Source organism: Chanos chanos, chromosome 11 (assembly GCF_902362185.1).
Source record: "Chanos chanos chromosome 11, fChaCha1.1, whole genome shotgun sequence".
Classification (NCBI taxonomy): Eukaryota; Metazoa; Chordata; class Actinopteri; order Gonorynchiformes; family Chanidae; genus Chanos; species Chanos chanos.
The window spans coordinates 13,012,616-13,035,564 of record NC_044505.1 but is presented as its reverse complement, the minus strand read 5'-3'; the positions used below and the strand labels follow the sequence as shown (position 1 = coordinate 13,035,564).

Below are 22,949 nucleotides of genomic sequence, written 5' to 3'. Positions count from 1 at the left end.
AGGGAAAAACCCACAACACACTTATAGCAGAGAGTCTGGTGTTTAATGGACAAATATATGGCTGACAAGATGTTTACCTGATGAACAATAGTGCTTTAACACGGTTTTCATTCATTTCATTTCAATGCTTTTTTAAGGACTTTGTCAATAGTTTGAGCACATACTGTGGTTGCTATGCTTGGATTGGTCTGGTAAACAACGGTTACTGGAAATGGGTGGATGACACAGCACTGAACACTGGGTAAGAGGGAACTGAATTTTACTGTAGTAATGAGTTGAATACTCTGGTCTCAGTAAACTGATTGTTTTAGAAACACAGCAGATTCATTCTCTGTTCTCTTTTAGATACTGGTATAACAACAACCCAGATGGATCGAGTACATACTGTGTTGTCATTATGAATGGATATGACAGTGTGAGTAGTTGGTATGAATATGCATGTAGTTATAGTTACAAGTGGATCTGTGAAAGAAAGATTTTCCACTGATGGTACTACAGACAACGTGGGTGACATTTCCTTCTCTCATATAAACGTGTGTATATAGCTTTGTGTTTAATTCTGTTCATTTGTTGATTTGTTGTCTGCTATTCCGCTTGTTTTATTTTGTGGTGAAGATAAACAAAGAAGCCAAGATTTTAAACACAACACTGTAATGGAGCTCTGTTTTCTTATTCTTCGTAATATTTTTTGTTCTTTCCTGTTTTCTTTTCTTTTTTTCTTTTTTCTTTTTTTTCCAGTTTTGTTTATGTATGCCATATGTGTATATTCTACGTTGTGCCCCAACATGGCAATAGATTTTACATGTTTATGTGTGATACTGTAAATATTGTCCAATTGTCTCTAGTTTCAGGGTTTGTTCAAGAAAAGAGAAATAAAATAAAATATTTTCCTTATTTCAAACAAAAATTTTCCTTTTTTTTTTAATGTGAACAAAATAAGGCAAAGCAACTCTGAATGCTTTTTAATGGTCCATTTCATGACCAGGCAATGCTATCAGGTTAACTACACTTCTAGCATCTTACCATTAAATGCCAAGAGTGAATGCTTATAAATAAACTGGGAAATGTGAACATATTCAAGATTTTACTTTCCTGATTTAGAGCTGGGGTCAGTTCAGATGTACTTCCCTTACTGAGTTTTCACGCCTTATCACTTGAGGAAGGAGAAGTATTTACTGCTGTCTGTATAAGATCTTTTGACACTAATAGAGTCAATTTTAGAAAATATTCTCTTACATATCTCTATCATAATGGAATATAGATCATGCCTCTCAGTGACTGCTACTTTCACCTTTGACCTCTCAGGGGCTTGACTGCCTCAGTGAGACCTACATTAGCTTAGATTGATCTGACTGATGATGTTACAGAACTTATATGAAAATGGGTGGATGTTACACATATAGCAGCACATAAAAGGTTCAACATCAAAAACCTAATAATGCACATAAATATAGCATGCACTAACAACAGACACATAAGCAGTGAGTACAGTTAATAAACTACTTCAAGTCTTCGACTATTTCATCTATTTCAGACTTCATATAAGTCAACCTGATATGTTTGTTCCCCATGGACTTAGAATGACGTTTCTGTTTATCTATAATCATTCACATGAAAGTGCTCCCTCTGCTGGCTATTGCTTTACATTACACTCATACAGAGAACGCTTTGTTCCAACAGGTCCACAACAATCGGTACTCCATTAACAGAGAACTCCTGAACAGTGGTGAATGATGAATGATCTGGAGGTGTGGATCCTGTGAATGATGTTCAGTATGAAGTATTTTTGAAAAATTGTATACTGGTTGATGAAAGTAAAGTGGTGCAAAGTTGTGCAGACATGAACTCTACTAATGCATTTGCACGCCACAACCACAGAAGGTGGAAAAAGCTTCATCTCTGTGACTGCTCTCTGACTTTGTAGTATAAAGTAACCAAGTATGAAAAAAAAGCAATGACAATATGTCTTACATTGGGAATTGATCAGTAAGCTTTGTATGAAACACTTGTAGGTGAAGTAATAGACATTAAAAATTACATCAGAAGACAACAGGGCTATAGTACTCCAGTCCGGACTCGAGATGTTTTTTCGATTGTCTCGGACTTGTCTCGGACTCGTTGGTATTTGCACTCGGACTTGTGTCGGGCCTTTGCCATTGGTCTCGACTAATATTCTAGTCGGTCTCGACCGGATCCAGCTGCTTTTAAAAAATATAGTCCAGCTGCCTTTATATATTGTTTTCTTCTTAAGTGACTCCTTCAAAGCAAATTAACTGAATAAGTGGGTTTGTTCAGAAAACGGACATTGGTTTAATTAATTCAAAATCCATCTAGGGCAGGCATTGACATTGGCCACCTGGTAACCAATTGCATGCCTGCCAAAACTCATCTCCCTGTGCACGATGCAGCCATGCTCATCATTTTCATAAAAGAGGATATACTGTATGTCTAGTATCGCACAAAAATTATAAACAGGTAAGTAAGTGGTCTTGAAGAGGATTCTTTTTTTTCTGTCTCCGTATTGATTCTGTCCAGTGTCGTAGCCAGAAATTTATTTTCAGATGGGCCTCGGCCATAGTTGGTGTGTACAACTTTCACTCACTGTCCATCACTAGCCTACAGTGGTGCCCAAATTCTTTCCTATGAAGGGCCCAAAAATTAATCTGGATGGAGGGCCGAGGGCCAAAAATAAATGTTGACGTTACGTGAAATTGCATTATGTTGCAATGTATTATATTTCATAGAAAATTAACATTCTAAATCTAAAAATAAAATTTCAAAATGACAAAAACACTACTCTTAGTAGTACATGTCATATACGTTTTGTCAAACTGTCAATCAAAGTGATTTATGTCCTCCTTTGGTTGATGACCCCCCCCCCCCACCCATAATAATCAAATGAACTTGATTTATTTGAGTAGGTAGAACTAATTTCATCCATATTGTACCAATTTCTTTTATTTGACTTATTGTCGTAATGGTAACGTGACTTAATTTAGTGGTACTTACATTGTTACTGCAGCTGTCAGTGTTCCAGTTTGATTATGTGGATTTAACAAATATATCGAATCAAGCATTAACTCAAACGCTAAAACTGAACTGAAAGCATGTACAACCTACTTGATCTACCTTGGTCGTGACAAGGCATGGCTTCATTGATTCATTTTATAATAAGTCACCAGTCCATCACAGGGCAGACACACAAACAAACACATTCATGCACACATTCATTCCTAGGGTGTATTTTAGTTTCTCCAATTTGCCTGTGATGTCTTTGGACTGTGGGAGCGAACAAGAGCTCCTGGAGGACACCCAGGCACAAACAGGGAGAACATGCAAGGTCCACACAGAAAGAACCCTGGACTGAATCAAACCCGGGACCTCCTTGGGACCCAGGACCAGGAAGTCTGAAGGAGGTGTGCAGTAGGAGGTGTGAATCGAACCCGGGACAGACCCAGGGGCGGCAGCGCGACCCACTGCCCCACCGTGCGGCCAGCAGAAAACATGGCACTAGTGCACAGTGGCATAAGGCATAATTGGTTCATTCAATAAACATGTAAATATAAACCTAATGACAGACTCTTTGTTATTTAAATAGAAAACATTCTCTGTAAACCTTTTCCTCATGCCAACATCCTTTCAAACCACCTGAAAAACAACTACAGACCTATGGCATTTCAGGTAATACATGGAAATTCACGAAATCGAGTTATTTCAACTTGATTTATTTGCTTGAAATATACAAACATCAGTTTTCTTTTCTTTCTTTCTTTCTTTTTTTTTTGAGTGTATGGACAATGTAAAAAGAAGACGAATTGACTACTCGTGGCTGGAATCTGCGCTATTTGAAAGACGAGTTGTTCTCCTGTCCTGCTGACGAGTCTCTGCCCCACTGCGTCAGTCAGGACTGCCGCATGGGAGCCGGCATAGCGGTGTTGTTTATGGGAAGGTTTCGTGGCGTTCAGGAGCTCAAAAAACAGCACAAATTTCCAGGCCAGTGTGCAGTGCTTGAAAGATCTGCCCGTTATGTCTACTACTTGATGACAAAGGAAAAATATTTCCACAAGCCCATTTATGACAGTCTGTGACAGAGTCGGAATGCCATGTAAGTTCGCTGTTTACTTCAACGGAGTCACTATAGACTCATTGTAGCCCTATCAGGACACGTGTGTCAGAAGCAGCTGACAGCCTACCTTACGACGAAATGTGTGATGGTAGGCGACAGGGGTTGGGGGGTAGTCAATGGAAGGTCGGTGTGAGGTCCCGACATGCCCTGGAAATGTGCTGACCAATCATCATGGTTATAAATGTGTTTGACCGCCCAAACGGCGTAAAGTCGGTCTTGAATCTGTGCATGTCAACATTTTGTTTGTCGGGTCAGCCGATTGCCGAACAGACTCTTGAGACGACTACAATGGACCCCTTTACTCTGAGTGAGTTGATTTATTTGTACTTAAGGAAAATCGTTTCATTTAGATTTGTGCATGTTGCGTTTCCGCCGTTTCTTGTGTGATGTTGTTTGATTTGTTTTGTTTATCAGAACGTGAGTGTATCAAGGACTATCACTTGCTTTAAAAATAGCAATAAATAATGAATTGTTTCCGTGAAAGAAATACATTTTAACCATTGCTATTATTTCCATTATTTAAATATGGTTGTTATACCCTTTTTAGAGTCACGTGAAATTCTTACGACGGCGCCGTACGGTCATAGGGCGTCTGAGCACCCTCTTGGTAAGAACATATATGGCTACAATTCTCATAGCCTACCTACTTTTTTCAAAAATGGACGTTTCAGCGATAAAGTGTATTACTAAGGCTGGTGATTGCATTTTTAGCGGGTTTACGAAATCTGGTCCATTCCATACCGGCCACACCGTCGGAGCTCGAGTCGCCGCAGCGGAGGGGGACAAGAAACTTGCCAGGCCATTTGTTGGAAAGCCCTGTGTCTGCCGGTGGTACGCCTAAAGCGTGCGGGGAGAGCTCCGAACGTAAAGGCCCAGAGGACGACGCTACGGATGTGGAGCGCAAAGTGGTTGAAATATTGGTTGATTTTCTGCTTGAGAGAAACATTGATGCTTGTGAAAAATTTTTAGACTACCTCAACACTTTGTGAGTTTGTATTCTTGTGCGAATAGAGAAATTTTGTCATTATTTGTTCCGGTATTCGGTTAGTAGGTATCATGACAGATCCTTTGAAATCTGTTTACTGTGTAGTGAAGAAGGAGAATTGTTGCAGCAACTGAAAAAAAAAAAACTTGAGTTGGTAACACACTGACGAATGAAGTTTTCTTCAAATCAGTAGAACCAGTTACATTAACACAACTGCTTTAAGTCACATGTACTTAATAATCTGATTGCCCTCAAATCAGCAGGTTGCATTAACGCACCTGAACTTTAAGTCAACTTCAATTTTTCCCATTTTTTCTTTATCCAGTAGTAAAATACTGCTTTGTCAACAAAGTGCAAAGTACCGCAACAAAGTGTTATGCAAATATGCATAATATGCATAACAATCCTAACACATACAGCGTTTTCACACCGCTATGAAAAAGCGCAGAACAGATTTGGGCGATGAGGCTTAATTTTTCCTATGCACAAGCCCCTTTAACCAGCTACTGCCAGTAAATATTATGCAATTGGACTGTGTAAATGAACACTGGAGAGGAAAATTATATTAGAAGGCACTTACTTTAGAGTGTAGAGTTAAAACAAAAGAAAATAATTGGCAGAATAACTGTGAATTAAAATGACTGGAGTTGCAAGCCTCTTCGTGTTTCATACTACTGTATTACCAAACATAACCCTGTTGTAAAATATGTTGTAATTTCTGTCTTTTTTTTCAATTCTCACTATGAAATGTGTTCTGTACATAGCTGTTTTGTATATTTTGACAATTGTTCATAAACGGAGCTTTGTCTGGTACAATTTGCTTGCCTCGTTTTATTTTATATCATTGTAGTAGCCAACACTAGCGTTTGTTTATCAATATTTTCACGTGGTCGACATAAAACCTTGAACCTGTTTGTTTGAGAACTGCAGTCTTGTACCCGTAGTTCTTAAAAACAAGGAGATGGATGGCGAAAACAGCATGTGGTTTGGTTTGTTCTCCCAAAACTGTCAAAAAAAAAAAAAACCTCACTTATGTAGACGACTGGCCAATGTTCGCCGGGAAGATCCGAACTCTGCGTGTTGATTATTACTGATGAAGGTAATTTTGTACAGGCCTTTCAGGTAATTGAAAACACACTTTAACAAACCGAGAAATCGCGTATTTGCGGAGATTCTGTCTTTAACCGCAGTTAGTTGAACGGTATTCATCTGCTCAGTGATTAAGATCTCATAACTATTTGTTAAATCTCGTGAAGTAGATCTCGTAAGTATTTGTTATTGCCCTTCGGATTTAAAAAGTCCATTCCTTCTCATTTTAATGTAGCGACAAAATCTCTAGTGGAAGAAGGGATGTCTCCACAGTTTCTTAAAAGGTTAATCATCCTACGAAGAATAACTTCAGTTGCGATTTGGAATTCCTGCTATGCAATAGGGACATTATACTTGGTTAAAGTCTCCATAGCTGTATAATTCACCCATCTCATTAATGAATTGTGTTCATGCGCTCTTACTGATCTGGAGAGATCGCGACTCCTTCGGAAGGCTAAACCGGCTGAATGAAAGGTAGATGTCCCTTTGGCGCCACTTGTTTTTTTCGGTGCTCAGCCCATTTGTGAGAAAATCAAGCATTTGCATTTGCAACAAGTAAAAACATTTGCATTTGCGACTCGCACAAGCAAGTGCCAGAGGTCACACGATCCACAACTGCCATGTGTTGCTGTATACATGTCGAAAAAAATGTGTTGCATTTGTAAAACCGAAGACACAGACATGCAAAATGTTGTTTATTTATTTGCATCCTTTCCTTACATTTGAAGAGCCTGCCCTGCATTTGCTTGTAAGCAGCATTTGTATTCGCAAAACACATTGTATTTATTTATTTTATTTATTTATTTTTTTGATAGCCTTGTCTTTTTTTATTTGCAAAGCAGAGTGTGTATTTACGAATTTATGAATCATTTATGAATCACATTCTGTTTGGTTGCAAATCGTAGGACATTTGTAAATCCCATTCTGTTTGTTTGTGGCATTCTGGAACCTTTCTAACTCCGTAGTATCTTTGTTTGTGACATTTTGACACCTTTCTAACCCCAGAGAGACAGGCCTCCATAAATTTAACCTCACACCCGACGACGAATGCAGTCAACATCTGTCTCTAATTAAGTCTGAAAATACAAAGTTGGAAACGCGTTGCAGGCAACCACTGTTGTATACTATCAGGTGAATAGTTTGCGCTATATTGGATTGCATAATAGAAGCGTCCAACCGTAGACAGGTTCTGGTGAATTACAATTGGGCCGATGAATGCTGTTCATCTAACTGCGGTAAGAAAAAATCTCCGCAAATACCTTTCATTTAGCCGGTTTAGCCTTCCGAAGGAGTTACGATTTCTCCAGATCAGTAAGAGCGCATGGACACAATTCATTAATGAGATGGGTGAATTATACAGCTATGGAGACTTTAACCAAGTATAATGTCCCTATTACATAGCAGGAATTCCAAGTCGCAACTGAAGTTATTCTTCGTAGGATGATTAACCTTTTAAGAAACTGTGGAGACACCCCTTCTTCCACTATAGATTTTGTCGCTACATTAAAATGAGAAGGAATGGACTTTTTAAATCCGAAGGGCAATAACAAATACTTACGAGATCTACTTTACGAGATCTAACAAATAGTTATGAGATCTTAATCACTGAGCCGATGAATACCGTTCAACTAACTGCGGTTAAAGACAGAATCTCCGCAAATACGCATTTTCTCGGTTTGTTAAAGTGTGTTATCAGTTACCTGAAAGGCCTGTACAAAAATGACCTTCATCAGTAATAATCAACACGCAGAGTTCGGATCTTCCCGACGAACATTGGCCAGCCGTCTACATAAGTGAGGTTTTTTTTTTTTTGACAGTTTTGGGAGAACAAACCAAACCACATGCTGTTTTCGCCATCCATCTCATTGTTTTTAAGAACTACAGGTACAAGACTGCAGTTCTCAAACAAACAGGTTCAAGGTTTTATGTCGACCACGTGAAAATATTAATAAACAATCTGTAGTGTAGGCTATACTGCAATGATATAAAATAAAACAAGGCAAGCAAATTATACCAGACAAAGCTCCGTTTATGAACAATTGTCAAAATATACAAAACAGCTATGTACAGAACACATTTCATAGTGAGAATTTGAAAAAAGAAAAGACAGAAATTACAACATATTTTACAACAGGGTTATGTTTGGTAGTACAGTAGTATGAAACATGAAGAGGCTTGCAACTCCAGTCATTTTATTTCACAGTTATTCTGCCAATTATTTTCTTTTGATTTGTTTTAACTCTACACTCTAAAGTAAGTGCCTTCTAATATATTTTTCCTCCCCAGTGTTCATTTACACAGTCCAATTGCATAATATTTACTGGCAGTAGCTGGTTAAAGGGGCTTGTGCATAGGAAAAATTAAGCCTCATCGCCCAAATCTGTTCTGCACTTTTTCATACCGGTGTGAAAAGGCTGTATGTGTTAGGATTGTTATGCATATTATGCATATTTGCATAACACTTTGTTGCGGTACTTTGCACTTTGTTGACAAAGCAGTATTTTACTACTGGATAAAGAAAAAAATGGGAAAAATTGAAGTTGACTTAAAGTTCAGGTGCGTTAATGCAAACTGCTGATTTGAGGGCAATCAAATTATTAAGTACATGTGACTTAAAGCAGTTGTGTTAATGTAACTGGTTCTACTGATTTGAAGAAAACTTCATTCGTCAGTGTGTTACCAACTCAAGTTTTTCTTTTTTTCAGTTGCTGCAACAATTCTCCTTCTTCACTACACAGTAAACAGATTTCAAAGGATCTGTCATGATACCTACTAACCGAATACCGGAACAAATAATGACAAAATATTTCTATTCGCACAAGAATACAAACTCACAAAGTGTTGAGGTAGTCTAAAAATTTTTCACAAGCATCAACGTTTCTCTCAAGCAGAAAATCAACCAATATTTCAACCACTTTGCGCTCCACATCCGTAGCGTCGTCCTCTGGGCCTTTACGTTCGGAGCTCTCCCCGCACGCTTTAGGCGTACCACCGGCAGACACAGGGCTTTCCAACAAATGGCCTGGCAAGTTTCTTGTCCCTCTCCGCTGCGGCGACTCGAGCCCCGACGGTGTGGCCGGTATGGAATGGACCAGATTTCGTAAACCCGCTAAAAATGCAATCACCAGCCTTAGTAATACACTTTATCGCTGAAACGTCCATTTTTGAAAAAAGTAGGTAGGCTATGAGAATTGTAGCCATATATGTTCTTACCAAGAGGGTGCTCAGACGCCCTATGGCCGTACGGCGCCGTCGTAAGAATTTCACGTGACTCTAAAAGGGTATAACAACCATATTTAAATAATGGAAATAATAGCAATGGTTAAAATGTATTTCTTTCACGGAAAAAATTAATTATTTATTGCTATTTTTAAAGCAAGTGATAGTCCTTGATACACTCACGTTCTGTTAAACAAAACAAATTTCTTTAAGTACAAATAAATCAACTCACTCAGAGTAAAGGGGTCCATTGTAGTCGTCTCAAGAGTCTGTTCGGCAATCGGCTGACCCGACAAACAAAATGTTGACATGCACAGATTCAAGATCGACTTTACGCCGTTTGGGCGGTCAAACACATTTATAACCATGAGGATTGGTCAACACATTTCCAGGGCATGTCGGGACTTCACACCGACCTTCCATTGACTACCCCCCAACCCCTGTCGCCTACCATCACACATTTCGTCGTAAGGTAGGCTGTCAGCTGCTTCTGACACACGTGTCCTGATGGAGCTACAATGAGTCTGTAGTGATTTGAATATCCATCCGTCTGCTGGAAGACTTCTTCTAGAATTCCAGACACTTTCCCCCCCACTTTAGATGGCCCGGGACACCGCCAATCCTACGCATTGATACATGGGTGACTCCATTTAGCAAACAGTGAGCTTTCATGGCATGCCGACTCTGTCTCATACTGTCATAAATGGGCTTGTGGAAGTATTATTCCTTTGTAATCAAGTAGCACACATAACGGGCAGACCCTCCATACGCTGCCAAACATAAAGAAACAACATCTCGAGGGAGAAATGTGTTGGTGATTTCAGATACCTCATTTTCTCACGCAGTATCAACACCACGGTTTCTCACACATGTGTCATGTCAATCATGCCGGGAGAGTGAGGGAGGAGGGTCATCAATCATAGGGGGTCATAAATCACTATGATTGACAGTTTGACAGAAAGTGTAGGATTAACATATACGTATATACACATTATACATCTGTAATCTGCTTAACAGTAATTTTATTTCTTTGCAGAAATGACTATCAAAAACATAAAACATTCATATGCTTCTTTTTGGGAAAGACACCTTTGTGACAGAAGGTGCACGCAACTCAAAGTGCTTTAGAAAATTAAGTTGAAAACAGCTGTATTGTCCACCTTTGTACTCGAAAGTGGAAAATTGACGTCAGCTTGAAAAATTCAGCAATGTTTTACGATTATCACTCCCTTTTGTTGCTGATTAAAAATTACACTGAAACAAAATATTTAAAAGGAAAACGGAGGGGAGACAGCAAGAGAGAGAGTGAAAATACCGTAATTCTTCGTAGATAAGACGTATGTAATTTAGAAGGGAAGCCTAACAGCATTGTACTGTTCTTTGCCGTAAAACTCAGATTATGTACTTTTTAGCTGCACAAAATTTACGTTTCATACATAGGGGTGGGCGATCTGACCAGAAGATCATATGACGATCTTTGGGGTAGAATCACGATCCACGATCTGATTCACAATTTTCTCACTTCTTTTAAAATTTAGGCTAGTTACTACTAAACCATATATAGTTTTGAATTTTTCTATTTATAGCCCATTAAACACAAGATAACAGGAATGTTGCCAAACTAATTTCAAAATACCAGTGCCACTTTATCATGAACTTTACTGCTTTGATCATACTTTGTCGCCTTCTCAAACGCTACGTTTATTGCCATTGGCATAGATAAACTTTCGGCATGTTCTTTGGGATGTTTTCGTTTGAGATGGTTGAACACGTTTATGGTATTACTTCCAGTCGTCCCAACATTTCCCCTGCAAACATTGCAGATAATATTCGATTGCTGAACATCTGATAAGGAGAAACCAAACCATTTCCAAATGACAGAAACAGATCCTTTTTTTCTGCACCAGGTCGTCTTTGTCCACTGTCTGCTGTTTACAAAATAAGTTCCACCTTCAAGATGCGTAGTGCGTCCAAATTGTGTCACAACCGATCACTCTTTTGCTTGGTTCATGTGGGGTAGGAAAGTTTAGACATCGCTGTTAATTATTTATTTAATGACGTGATCTGTAGGATTAATCTGAAAAGCAGATCATATGCCAAATTAAGATGGTCCACGACATAAGATCGTCAGATCGCCCCACCACTGTTTTGTAGTCGTTATGGTTAGGATTTTACAGTACTTTCAAAATAAACATGAGCTTGTCAAATGCCACTGCATGTCAAAACAAAGGGAGCGCTGGCCAAACGTAGCCTGCAGGTCCCAAATTGGTCGGCCCCGCTTTATAACCTACTGCTTAACTGAATGTCAGGTCAGACACCCTGTATCACAACTGCGTACTCAATAACCGAGCCGGTCCAATCTTCCGTTATTTGTTTGCACTGAAACGGAATATGTAGTAAGCGACAAAATACTGCAAATACTTGAATCATTTGTAGTCATTAAGCACGCTTTAACCAGAAGTAGCGTAAAACGCATGCCCTGTCACAACAAACGCACAATATAATGCTGTCACAACACTAGATGGCGTTCCAACCAACTATTTAATGCAAATTAACGCTTAAAGTTTGCATCAAATCTTTTAAGTAGCATGAGAAATTTATTCGCTGGAAAGAGGTGCACTCTTATGAAGATATGTATATATATATATATATATATATATATATATATATATATATAAATGAGGAAACCCTCTCAACTCCAAGAACAGCAGTGTCCATAGGAAGCTCAGACATTCAGGACTCAGGTAATCGGTTTCTCTCTCTCTTTCTCTCTATCTCTCCCTCTCTTGCTTGCGCTCTCTCTCTAACTCACACACACACACACACACACACATGCACACACTCACAGTCACCCCCCCCCCCCCACACACACACACTCACACACTCACACTCACTCACTATAGTTGGGCATGTACTTACTATGCCACAGCCTACCATAGCTGTACTGTGTAAAGCATAAAATGTGATGACAGTGAAGGATTAAAAGGACAAATCTTTTAAACTGTTGTCAAGGTGTGAACAAAATGTTTAGTCTAACATGTATAGTATTCAAACTGTCTCACTCTGTCCCCTCAGGAAGTAACACTGCAAATACGAGATGCTACAGACCAGCTTCTGTGTGTCTGGCTGTGCTGTGTGTTCTGCTGCTGGCTGCCCTCATAATGCTGTGTGTCAACAGACATCAGCTACAAACCAGTTACAACAACTTTACAAAGCAATTATGACAGTCTGACTATAGAGAAAGAACAATTACAAAGAAGCTACAACAAGCTTGTTGAGATGAGAGGCCAGTTACAAACCCATTACGAAAACATAAGAAATCAGAGAGACCAGTTACACAGAGACAGAGACGAGCTCCAGAAAAACCTCTCTAAAATGGGTGAGTCATTTGTAGTGCAGGACAAGTCTTGCATTTATAAATGAGAATGTACAATAACTACTTTATATTGCTGTCACAAACTACAGTTTCTTGTTTGTTTGTTTGTTTTTTTGCGATTGCTTACACAGTTGTTGCAGAATTTGGTTCATTGTGTCAAAAGTCAACACACAAGCCACATAAGACACAACACTTGGAGATAAACATCTCACTTCTCTGTCAAAATAAAACTCTTCAATCAAAACCTAAACTCTTTCAAAGCAGCAACAACACACTGATGTACTTTGTACAAAACACAGTTGTTTTTAGTACTTTTTATATCTTTTTCATTTTCTCATGCAGACCTCTGTGGAAGATTGTTCCGGTACACTGCATCCACTCACATTTCAATGAACACTAAAAATTGAGAGGCTTCAGGAAAAAAAAAAAAAATAAATATATATATATATATATATATATATATATATATATATATATATATATATATATACAGTTTATTTTTTGCCATTGCAGGTTTTTACAACAACAGTAACCCCCCCCCCACACACACACACACACAAGGAAAAGTCGGAAATATGTTTCCGTCTATTGCCTACTCCCCTTCTTTGTTCTTGTCCTCATCTTCCTCATCTTCCTCCTACTCCTCTCTCTCTTCCTCTTCCTCTCACTCTCACTGGCTCCATGTTTGCAAAGTTCTCACAAAAGAGGTGAGCTTAGCTGAGATCTATTTGTAGTGCAAAGGCTCAGACTGATTGGTGTTCAATTACTGTATTAGTGTTTTCATGTGTGTGTGTGTGTGTGTGTGTGGATGTTGCCAATTTCAGGTATGTTTTGCAGTTTTCCCAATGACTGCAAGAGATCTGATTCTTCAACGAAGTGTTTAATGTGAGAAACAGTGTGTCGTGTTTTGCAAGGATGTTGTACAACTGCAAACCAAGTGCAAAGCAAAAAGTGTGTTTGTACTTTTGGTGCCTTTGTTTAAGGTACGGTTATAAAAGTTAAGGTTTTTGTCTAAGCATTCGCTTTCAGTGTGCAAGCAATCGGCAAAAAGCTGTAAGAGAGACTGGATGAAAGTGCCGACGAACCTTTCATCCAAATTGTCAAGCAACTGTGAAATCAAAAATAGCAATGACATCTCTGCTAATGACATCAATCATGTGGGCAGATAGTGTTTGGTGATCTGATAGGGATCTGTTTCAGTATGGAGCTGTTAAAAAAAGCAGTTATTTTTGTTATTTCTCCTTTTTTACTGTGTGAACAGATCAATATGTTAAGCAGGGATAGAGGTACTTCAGCTCCAGTGTTTACTACATCTCTACTGAGACAAGGACTTACAGAGAGAGAGCAGACAGGACTGTAGAGATAGAGGAACTGATTTGGCGATCATAAACAGCAGAGAGGAAAAGGTGTGTGTGTGTTTCACTGCCACTCTGAAAACCACTAGAAACTGTTTAAATGATCCCCCTCCTATAAATATATATCAAAAGATAAAGGAGATGACAACTATTTGAAGAAGTTTAGTGAGAAATAATAGAGACTGAAATGAGTTGAATGAGATGATGTTTTATTGAAACAGAAAATTACTCTTGTTTTCAGACAGTTAATCTCTATCAGGAAAATTCTGCAGGATAAGAGAGCAAAGTCAATATCTGGATAATGTGGTACTGTTCAGTTATTATTTATGAACCTCACAAAATGCCTTTAATACCATCTTTAAATTAAACACATCCCATTTGTCATTTCATTCATTTTCTCAACTTGTCTATAAGCATTTTCTGACGCTGTCCTCTATGTGCAGAAAATTTCTGCTTTAAACATTCTAAGACCTCAGATTCCTCCTGTAGTTCCACAACAGAACATCAGGGGGAGTCATGGAGCATAACCATAGCCAGGTTATATTAGAGGCTTGTGTTTAGCAAACATTATTTCCAAAATGTTATCCATATTCAAGGCTGGGGCAAGCAGAGTTCAGTACGATATTATCAGGCTACTGTGGGCAAAAACTGAATATAAGTCAGAAAACAGGCCAGAGTCAAAACACTCTTGGACTTTCACTACTGACCATGAATGGCCTTAGGTAAAATGGAGACTGGCCACAGCAATGTAAGAAATGAGAGAGTTCAGTTAAAGAGAGAAAAACATAAGTTACTAACCAGCTTCAGCCACCTGAGATATCAGCATGATCAGCTACAGAAGGACAACATAACCTGGATAAATATACTTAATAGAAGATGATGCCTCATAATTATATCAGAATTATTGATACAGTAATGAGACGGACTGCTTGGTGTCGTTTCATGGACTGGTATAAGTGGATCAAGTGCAGACTGTGTTGTAAATATGAATGGATATTACAATCTGAGTAGTTGGTATAATTATGAGTATAAATGGATATGTGAAAAAAAAAAAATTTCAACTGATATTACCTAAGAGAAACACGAGTGCTATTTTTTGTCTCATAGCTGTGTGTGCTGTGCTTTTAATATAATTGCTTGTGATTTTGTGTGTGGACAAGCAGTTATATTTAAGAGATATCATTTAAATGGTTCTGTTTAATATTTCTTTACTTTTTTCATCATTTTTGAGATTGTAAAATTTTGATGTGAAATTTTAATTGATGATGTGAATCATTTTGTGTCTGCTCTCAATTAGATGCACTGCGTTGGGTCACAAGATGATCACAGAAAGTTTCCACACTGATTGTAGTAAAATAGACTAGTAAAATATCAGTAAAACAGACTGAGACAACTATGTGTACTGTGTCTTTAAGAAATCAACACAGAAGTCTTTGACAATAACACACAATAATCATTTAGAGCTCATTTTAGCCACTTTGTGCCAGACACACAGGGACACCAAGGAGTCAGAGTAAGAGACAAGAGTGTGCTATTTTACAACCCCAGCCCCCACCACCCAAACACACACACACACACACACACACACACACACACACACACACACACACACACACACACACACACACACACACACACACACACACACACCACTTTCTTTTTAGTTTGAATTTCCCTTCCACCTTCAATATGCTCTGTATATTCTGCCATGCATCTTGTATTGTATAAAACTATGTACTGAGTGATTGTAAAGCCTTCTCACAGATCCAGTAATAATTACTATCACATGACACATCATGCCAGGTCTCCAAACCACCACAAGTACAAATATAATGTATAATCACACAGTCTTCATGACCTCCATCAGGCTGTTTATACCCTCTGTCCCAGTACCTGAAAAAACACAGAGAATGTGTCAGTCCATTGTATGTGTTATACAGACTGACAGCAAGAAATTATTTCAGAGATCTGTTACCCAGTGATCAGTGCTGTGCCGTCCACCCATTTCCACACCCCCTCTGTGACTTCATCGGTCAGACCGATGAAAGCTTTCTTATCCCCACTGAGCCTTTTAATAAATTGCTGATGGGAAGATTTGAAGTGAAAAAAAATCCACATTACTATAGCTAATTTTTCACACCTAAGCTGTCTCACAATGATACTTAAAATACTGCTCTCTCTCTCTCTCTCTCTCTCTCTCTCTCTCTCACCTGTTCCTCTCTGCTGTTTATGATCACCAAGTCTGCTCCCCTGTCTCTGCAGTCCTGTCTGCTCCCAGACCAGGTCTTCCCCTCATTGGAAAGGTAGTACAGACTGGATTTATAGATCACCCATTCCTGCTGAAGATCATTACCTGTTCAGAGAGAAAATTAGATAGGAGTTAAGGAGACTTGATACTGAGTATCACAGAAGTACACGCGCATGTACACACACACACACACACACACACAACCAAACACACACACACACGCACATATATTCTTTCGCACGTCCTATCACACATACAAAAGGTTGCTCTGTAAGTCTGAGACACCTTTTTTACACCTGTTATCCTGTCGGAACATTGTGAACATTAGTATTACTCAAGTAGAACAGACTGTAGGTAAGCGGGGATATGTATGATAATACTGAGAACAACCAGTCTAATACAGGCGGTTGAGCAAACTCATAACACTAATGTATTTGTCAAGTCTTCTTCACTAATTCTTCACTCACTCTTATGTGAATGCCACAATACCCACACTCTGGAAAACAGCAACAATAATCCCAGTGCCCAAAAAAGCCCCGAACTCAGTCGCTACCGCCCCACTGCCCTCACATCAATAATAATGAAGTGCCTGGCTAAACTGCTGCTACAAATCTTGTTTTGTTCGTTAATTCAGTGTGTTGCGAATATACCTGAATTATTTTCGCAAGCGAAGAGATTCTGAACATCAAGGAAACAACTCAAGAGGATTTATTTCCCACCTTTCTTGCTACAGCCGTGGATTTATTGGACAATTGTGGTCAAAGGTGCTCTCGCCCTTGGCTGAATAGTAAAACGCAGGCGAAAGGGGGAAATCTCTGGTTCATCTCCGAAGGCACAGTCTACAAGCACCGCTACCAGGAATGTTCCTCCCCAAAGTGCATTCACTGAGCAAGAAAATGGATGAATTTCAGATGCTGACGGAGAAAAACAGAGACCTATCCATGTCCTGCGTTTTGTGCTTCAAGGAAACACTACAGCTGCATGACTTCCAACTTTTCCGCTCTGATCGCGACTAAGAACTCTTACGCAAAACGAAAGGCGGTGGGATTTGTTTTTTTTTTTTTTGATTGATGATGGTTGGTGCAGTGATGTGACAGTGATTCTACATTACTGTCCCCCTGCCCTAGAATCATTTTTCATAAACTGTAGACCATTTTACTCCCCCCGCAAGTTCTTTACTCTCGTCGGTGATTACATTCCACCGCAAGCCAATGTGCTCGATGCACAGAGGACGCTCGCCAGCCAGATACTGGATGTGGAGTGGACAAACTCGGACTCCCTGGTTGAACTTGAACAAAGGTAACTTAAGTTACCTTAAGGATCTCCCCAGATACAAACAGTTTATTCAATGTCCAACCAGGGAGGAGAACGTTCTGAATCATTGTTACACACCTATCAACAACGCTTATCATGGAGTGCTGCACTGGGACATTTCGATCATGCGATGGTCCATCTAATTCCTGCATATAGACAAAAATTAAAACTGTGTAAACTTGCTGTGAGGAGGACAAAAGCGTGGAGCAGTAGAGGATTTGCGTGCGTGCTTGGATTGAACTGATTGGGACACGTTTAAGTCTGCAAATGACAGTCTGGATTAGTACACTGATGCTGTGATGTCATACATCAACTTCTGTGAGGACTGTTGTATTCCAACAATTTACAATTTAGCATTTAGCAGACGCTTTTAGCCAAAGCGACTTACAATCAGTGCATCAGTCGGATTCCTAATACCTCATAAGCATACATCGCTAAAAAGACTGAGCGTTAATTTACTCCTTCGTATTGCGCCCTGGAATTCTTAGACAAACATAGTTACAAGACAAGGTTTTTTTTTTTTAAGGAAGGGGGTCAGGCTTAGGGGGATAGGTGGGTTCTGAAGAGGTGGGTTTTCAGTTTCTTGCGGAAGATGGTGAGGGATTCCGCAGTCCTAACTGTATGAGGGAGGTCATTCCACCGCCGAGGGGCAATGGCGGAGAAGAGGCGTGGTCGGGAGGAGTGGCTGCCGGGTTCCCGAAGTGAGGGGACCATCAGCTGACCAGAGGTTGTAGAGCGGAGGGTTCTCGTTGTGGTATACGGAGTTATTAGGGACTGAAGGTATGATGGGGCGGAGCCTCTTGTGGCCTGGTAGGCCAGTACCAGTGTCTTGAATTGGATGCGGGCAGCTACCGGAAGCCAGTGGAGCGCAGTAAGCAGTGGAGCGATATGAGAGTGCTTAGGGAGGTTGAAGACCAGGCGTGCAGCGGTGTTCTGCACGAGCTGGAGTGGTCTGATGGCGCAGGTCGGTAAGCCAGCCAGTAGGACGTTGCAGTAGTCTAGGCGGGAGATGACAAGCGCTTGGACCAGGAGCTGGGTCGCCTGTTGTGTGAGGAATGGGCGGATTCTCCTGATATTGTATAGGGAGAATCTGCAGGATTGAGTGACTGCCGCAATGTGACCGGAGTAGGTTAGCTGGTTGTCGAGGGTTACGGCTAGGTTTCTGGCTGCTGTGGTGGGGAACACCACAGATCCCTCGATGGTGATTGCAGTGTCGATCTTAGGGGAGTTCTTAGCAGGAAAGAACAGAAGCTTAGTTTTCTCCAGGTTGAGTTTGAGGTTGTCAGGTTCGGAACGGAGAATCGGACCCAAAAGCAGTTTCAGTTCGATGTATTAATAAAGAAAAGATCTCTCAACACAAAAAGTCTCCAGACTCTCCAGGGAAAAAACAGGAACACAAAAACAGCACTCAAAAAGGCTGTAGAACAAAACTCAGGCAGACTAACCAAAAGGCAGGCAAAATGACAATGTCAGAACAGGCTGGATTCTAACAGGCAGGAAATCAAAAACAGGCTTACAGTCTAGACAGACTCAGTCAAGATACTGGGACAATCTGACAAACCAGAGACAAGCAGAGGAAGGTATAAATAGACAGAGTCATCCAAACAAAAATGAGAAACAGGTGAACTCAGAAGGCGGGAAACGGACAATGACAGGAAGTAGAAACACAAGTGAGGGGCGGGGTCGGAGTGACAGGGAAAACCAAAACAAACAAAAGCACATGGTAAAACAAAAACACAGAATGACCAGCAGGAGGCCACAGAGTGACAGTCCAAGTGCAGATACTGACAGAGGTGGTTAGCAGACATCCAGGAGGCAATGTCAGCTAAGCAGGCTGCGATGCGAGGCTGAACCTTGTGGGACTCCAACACGCACCAGGATGAGTTATAACAATGACAAACCCCTGGTTCACAGCTAAACGCAGATGGCTACTTTTGGAGAAGGAAAAGTCTTTCAGGAGTGGGGACTGGGATAGATTTAAAGAGGAAAAATACAGGTGTAGCGAAGCAGTGAGAGAGGCCAAACACCTGTATTCTGAGAAACTGGAACAACAATTCTCAACCAATGACTGTGCTTCTGTCTGGAAAGGACTCCAACGAATCACCAGTTACAAACCCAGAAACCCTACTCCATCGACAACCTAAGCCTGGCTAACGACCTACACAACCTCTACTGTCGTCCGTGAAGATTCTCAGTCATCAAGGTCATAGTCATCCAAGAAAGGTTGAGTCAAGGGTAACTGGGCTTGGTTGTAGATTCTTGAAGACATTACACCTCTCATCCAAGAGGCCTCTTCAGAACTGCCCAATGTGTACAGCCATCAGCTCCAGCCCAGTGTGCACAGCCATCAGCTCCAGCCCAGTGTGCACTGCTATTCAACCACCCATCACCATAACGGAGGCTGGGACCACTACATATCCACTCGCTTCGAATGGCCCCTCCCCCTCCCCTCCATCACAGCGACCCTCCTTAGAACAGAGAGGGATGTCAACAAGGTGCTTAAGCGTCAGAACCCCCCGCAAAGCAGCCAACCCTGACTCTGTCTCCCCCTCCACACTGAAGCATTGAGCTAACCAGCTGTCTCCGGTGCTCAACGACATTTTTAACACCTCACTGGAGGTGTTTAAATACCTCCCTGTGCACAGTGCTGTGGAAAAGAATTTCCCGTCGGGAAATTGACCTAACTGACTAATTTTGTCAAAAAATTCTTTAAACAAAAATTACAGGAACAACCCTTAACATGACGGATTGGTTGAAGGACTGGATCTATGTACAGAACCGGCATTGATTTACCACAGAGTAGGCCAGGGGACAGGCACGAGAGCTCAGAACAAGAACACAAGGGTTCAGGATTACACAAATAACCGGGTTACTCCAAAGATTTCGCAAAAGAAATGAAATAAAATCAACGATTTATACACAGAGCAAAACAGGCTTGATGAACCAAAACAGGTGAAGATCATGATTTGAGTATATAACTGAATTTAGAAACTGACAAAATCAAACAGAACTCAAACTGACCACCAGAAGGAGTAAGTGAGAGCCTGAGCGTGACAATACCAAAGACACTTGCTGTATGTACTGTGGAAAATATTTAAGCATTACCATTGCCTGAACATATATTTTGCCTAATCTTAAAATAGGCAGAATATATGTCTTAAACTGCAAAACCAAGTGTCATTTTAGGTTGAACAGCAAAAAAATAACAAAGAGAGGGTTATGTGAGAATGTGAGGTTTAAGTGTGTGCAGAAATGTGCCCGCAAGACTAAAAGAAGAAGTATCAATGATCTGTTGTAACCTTTAAATCTGCTGTAGCCTCTACAAAATCAAGAGCATCTGTCACTGCTTGAAATGTCTGTAACCTTAGGTGAAAGTATCGTAGATTAGACAAGTGAAACTGTCAAAGGGATGTCGGGACATGACCATCTGTCACAGTCTAAAATTATGTCTGTATGAAAGATAAAATCATATGTCAGACAACGGGAAGTGGTGAGGGAGCGATTCGTGTTCACTCTGCAGTTGTCCTTCGAGAACATATTGTGTCAGGGTTCAAAAGTTAGACAGTTAGACAGTCCCACTCCCATATCATGCCACTTCTAAAGTCGTTTGTTCACTGTATAAATACTTTGTACTTCTCGGAGAGACTGTGCTCAAATTGACTAGAGTGCACTCTGACATGGTCGTACTATTGGAATAAAGGTACATGATTCAGCACATCTGAAGTTTGTTGTCTCTGAGACTTAGCAACTCTCCAGAAGGAGACTCCAGATTTCCCTTAACAATACTCTTAAGTAATAATTGTGATCGATATAACAGCAGTACCTCCAATAAGGAGGCGCCCTGTATTCATAAGTGATTGAAATAACAAGCAAAAGAAGATTTAATGCCTTGACGAAACCACTTTGTGAAAACTGGTATGTTTTAGGTCACATGTAAACACTGTCTGTCAGCAAGAGCAAGAGAAGCTCAGCGAGGCTGTTTTTAGGGCGTGAACTTTTAAAATAGTTCTCATGCTCCTATCTCTTTGTGAGGAGACAACAGAGGAACTTGAGTTAATGTCCCCTGTTTCTTCTGATGAGAGTACTTGAGAATTTTTGTCATAACAGGACAGAACACTTTTTTTTCTGTTGTTGTATCTTTCCCATACTCTGTATCAGGCTGTTAAATGAAATGGGAGTATCCTGTAGGTGAGTGTTCAGTGAACAAGACAAGTGGACCTGACTGAATCTAAAGACCTGTATTCATGGTGTGTTCCAGCACTGGCCTGTGTACAGTCAAAGGGTCATATTATCCTCTCATCATGGGGATGTTCACAACACCAACCCAACACATAGAGTATTTCAATTAGTTACTATGATGTTCACAACACTGACCCAACACACACAGTATTTCAGTTAGTTACTATTATGTTCACAACACTGCCCCAACACGTAGAGTATTTCAGTTAGTTACTATTATGTTCACAACACTGACCCAACACATAGAGTATTTCAATTAGTTACTATGATGTTCACAACGCTGCCCCAACACATAGAGTATTTCAGTTAGTTACTATGATGTTCACAACACTGACACAACACATAGAGTATTTCAATTAGTTACTATTATGTTCACAACACTGACCCAACACGTAGAGTATTTCAGTTAGTCACTATGATGAAGATCCACTATGTGAGAACAAGGTTTCAAAACATAGAAACACAAATAAATATTCTTTTTCATAATGTTCTTCAAAGTACAAATTTGAATATGTACATACTCAAATCAGAAAATTTGCTCTGAAGTGCATCTTTTTCTTTCTGTAGCTGGTCTTTGTGCTTGGTCGCTTCATAGTAACTGGTTTGCAGTTGGTCTGTCTGATTAGTCACTTTGTTGTAACGGCTTTGTAGCTGGACTCTCTCCATGGTAAGGTTGTTGTAACTGGTCTGTAACTGGTCTCTCTGAAGAGTCACATTGTTACAACGGCTTTGTAGCTGGACTCTCTCCATGTTAAGGTTGTTGTAACTAGTCTGAAACTTTTCTCTCTCCTCTGTCATACTGGTGTGATGTTGGTAAATGATGACACCCAGCACTATGACAGCAACCAGTAGGAGAACACACAGCAGCCCCAGACACACAGCCATCACTCTGTAACATCTGTTCCCTACAGGTTTACCTCCTGAAGGGGAAAAAAATGAGGCAATTTTTGGTACTAAAGCAACTATAAATCTTTCCTATTGTTTTCCAGAAGTATCCC

General features: G+C 40.2%; 1 pseudogene; it reads right to left on the bottom strand.

The window, feature by feature from the left end:
• Positions 1-9,031: 9,031 nt before the first annotated feature.
• The window catches only part of LOC115823664 (CD209 antigen-like), an 80,753-nt pseudogene continuing 66,835 nt past the window's right edge, over positions 9,032-22,949 (bottom strand).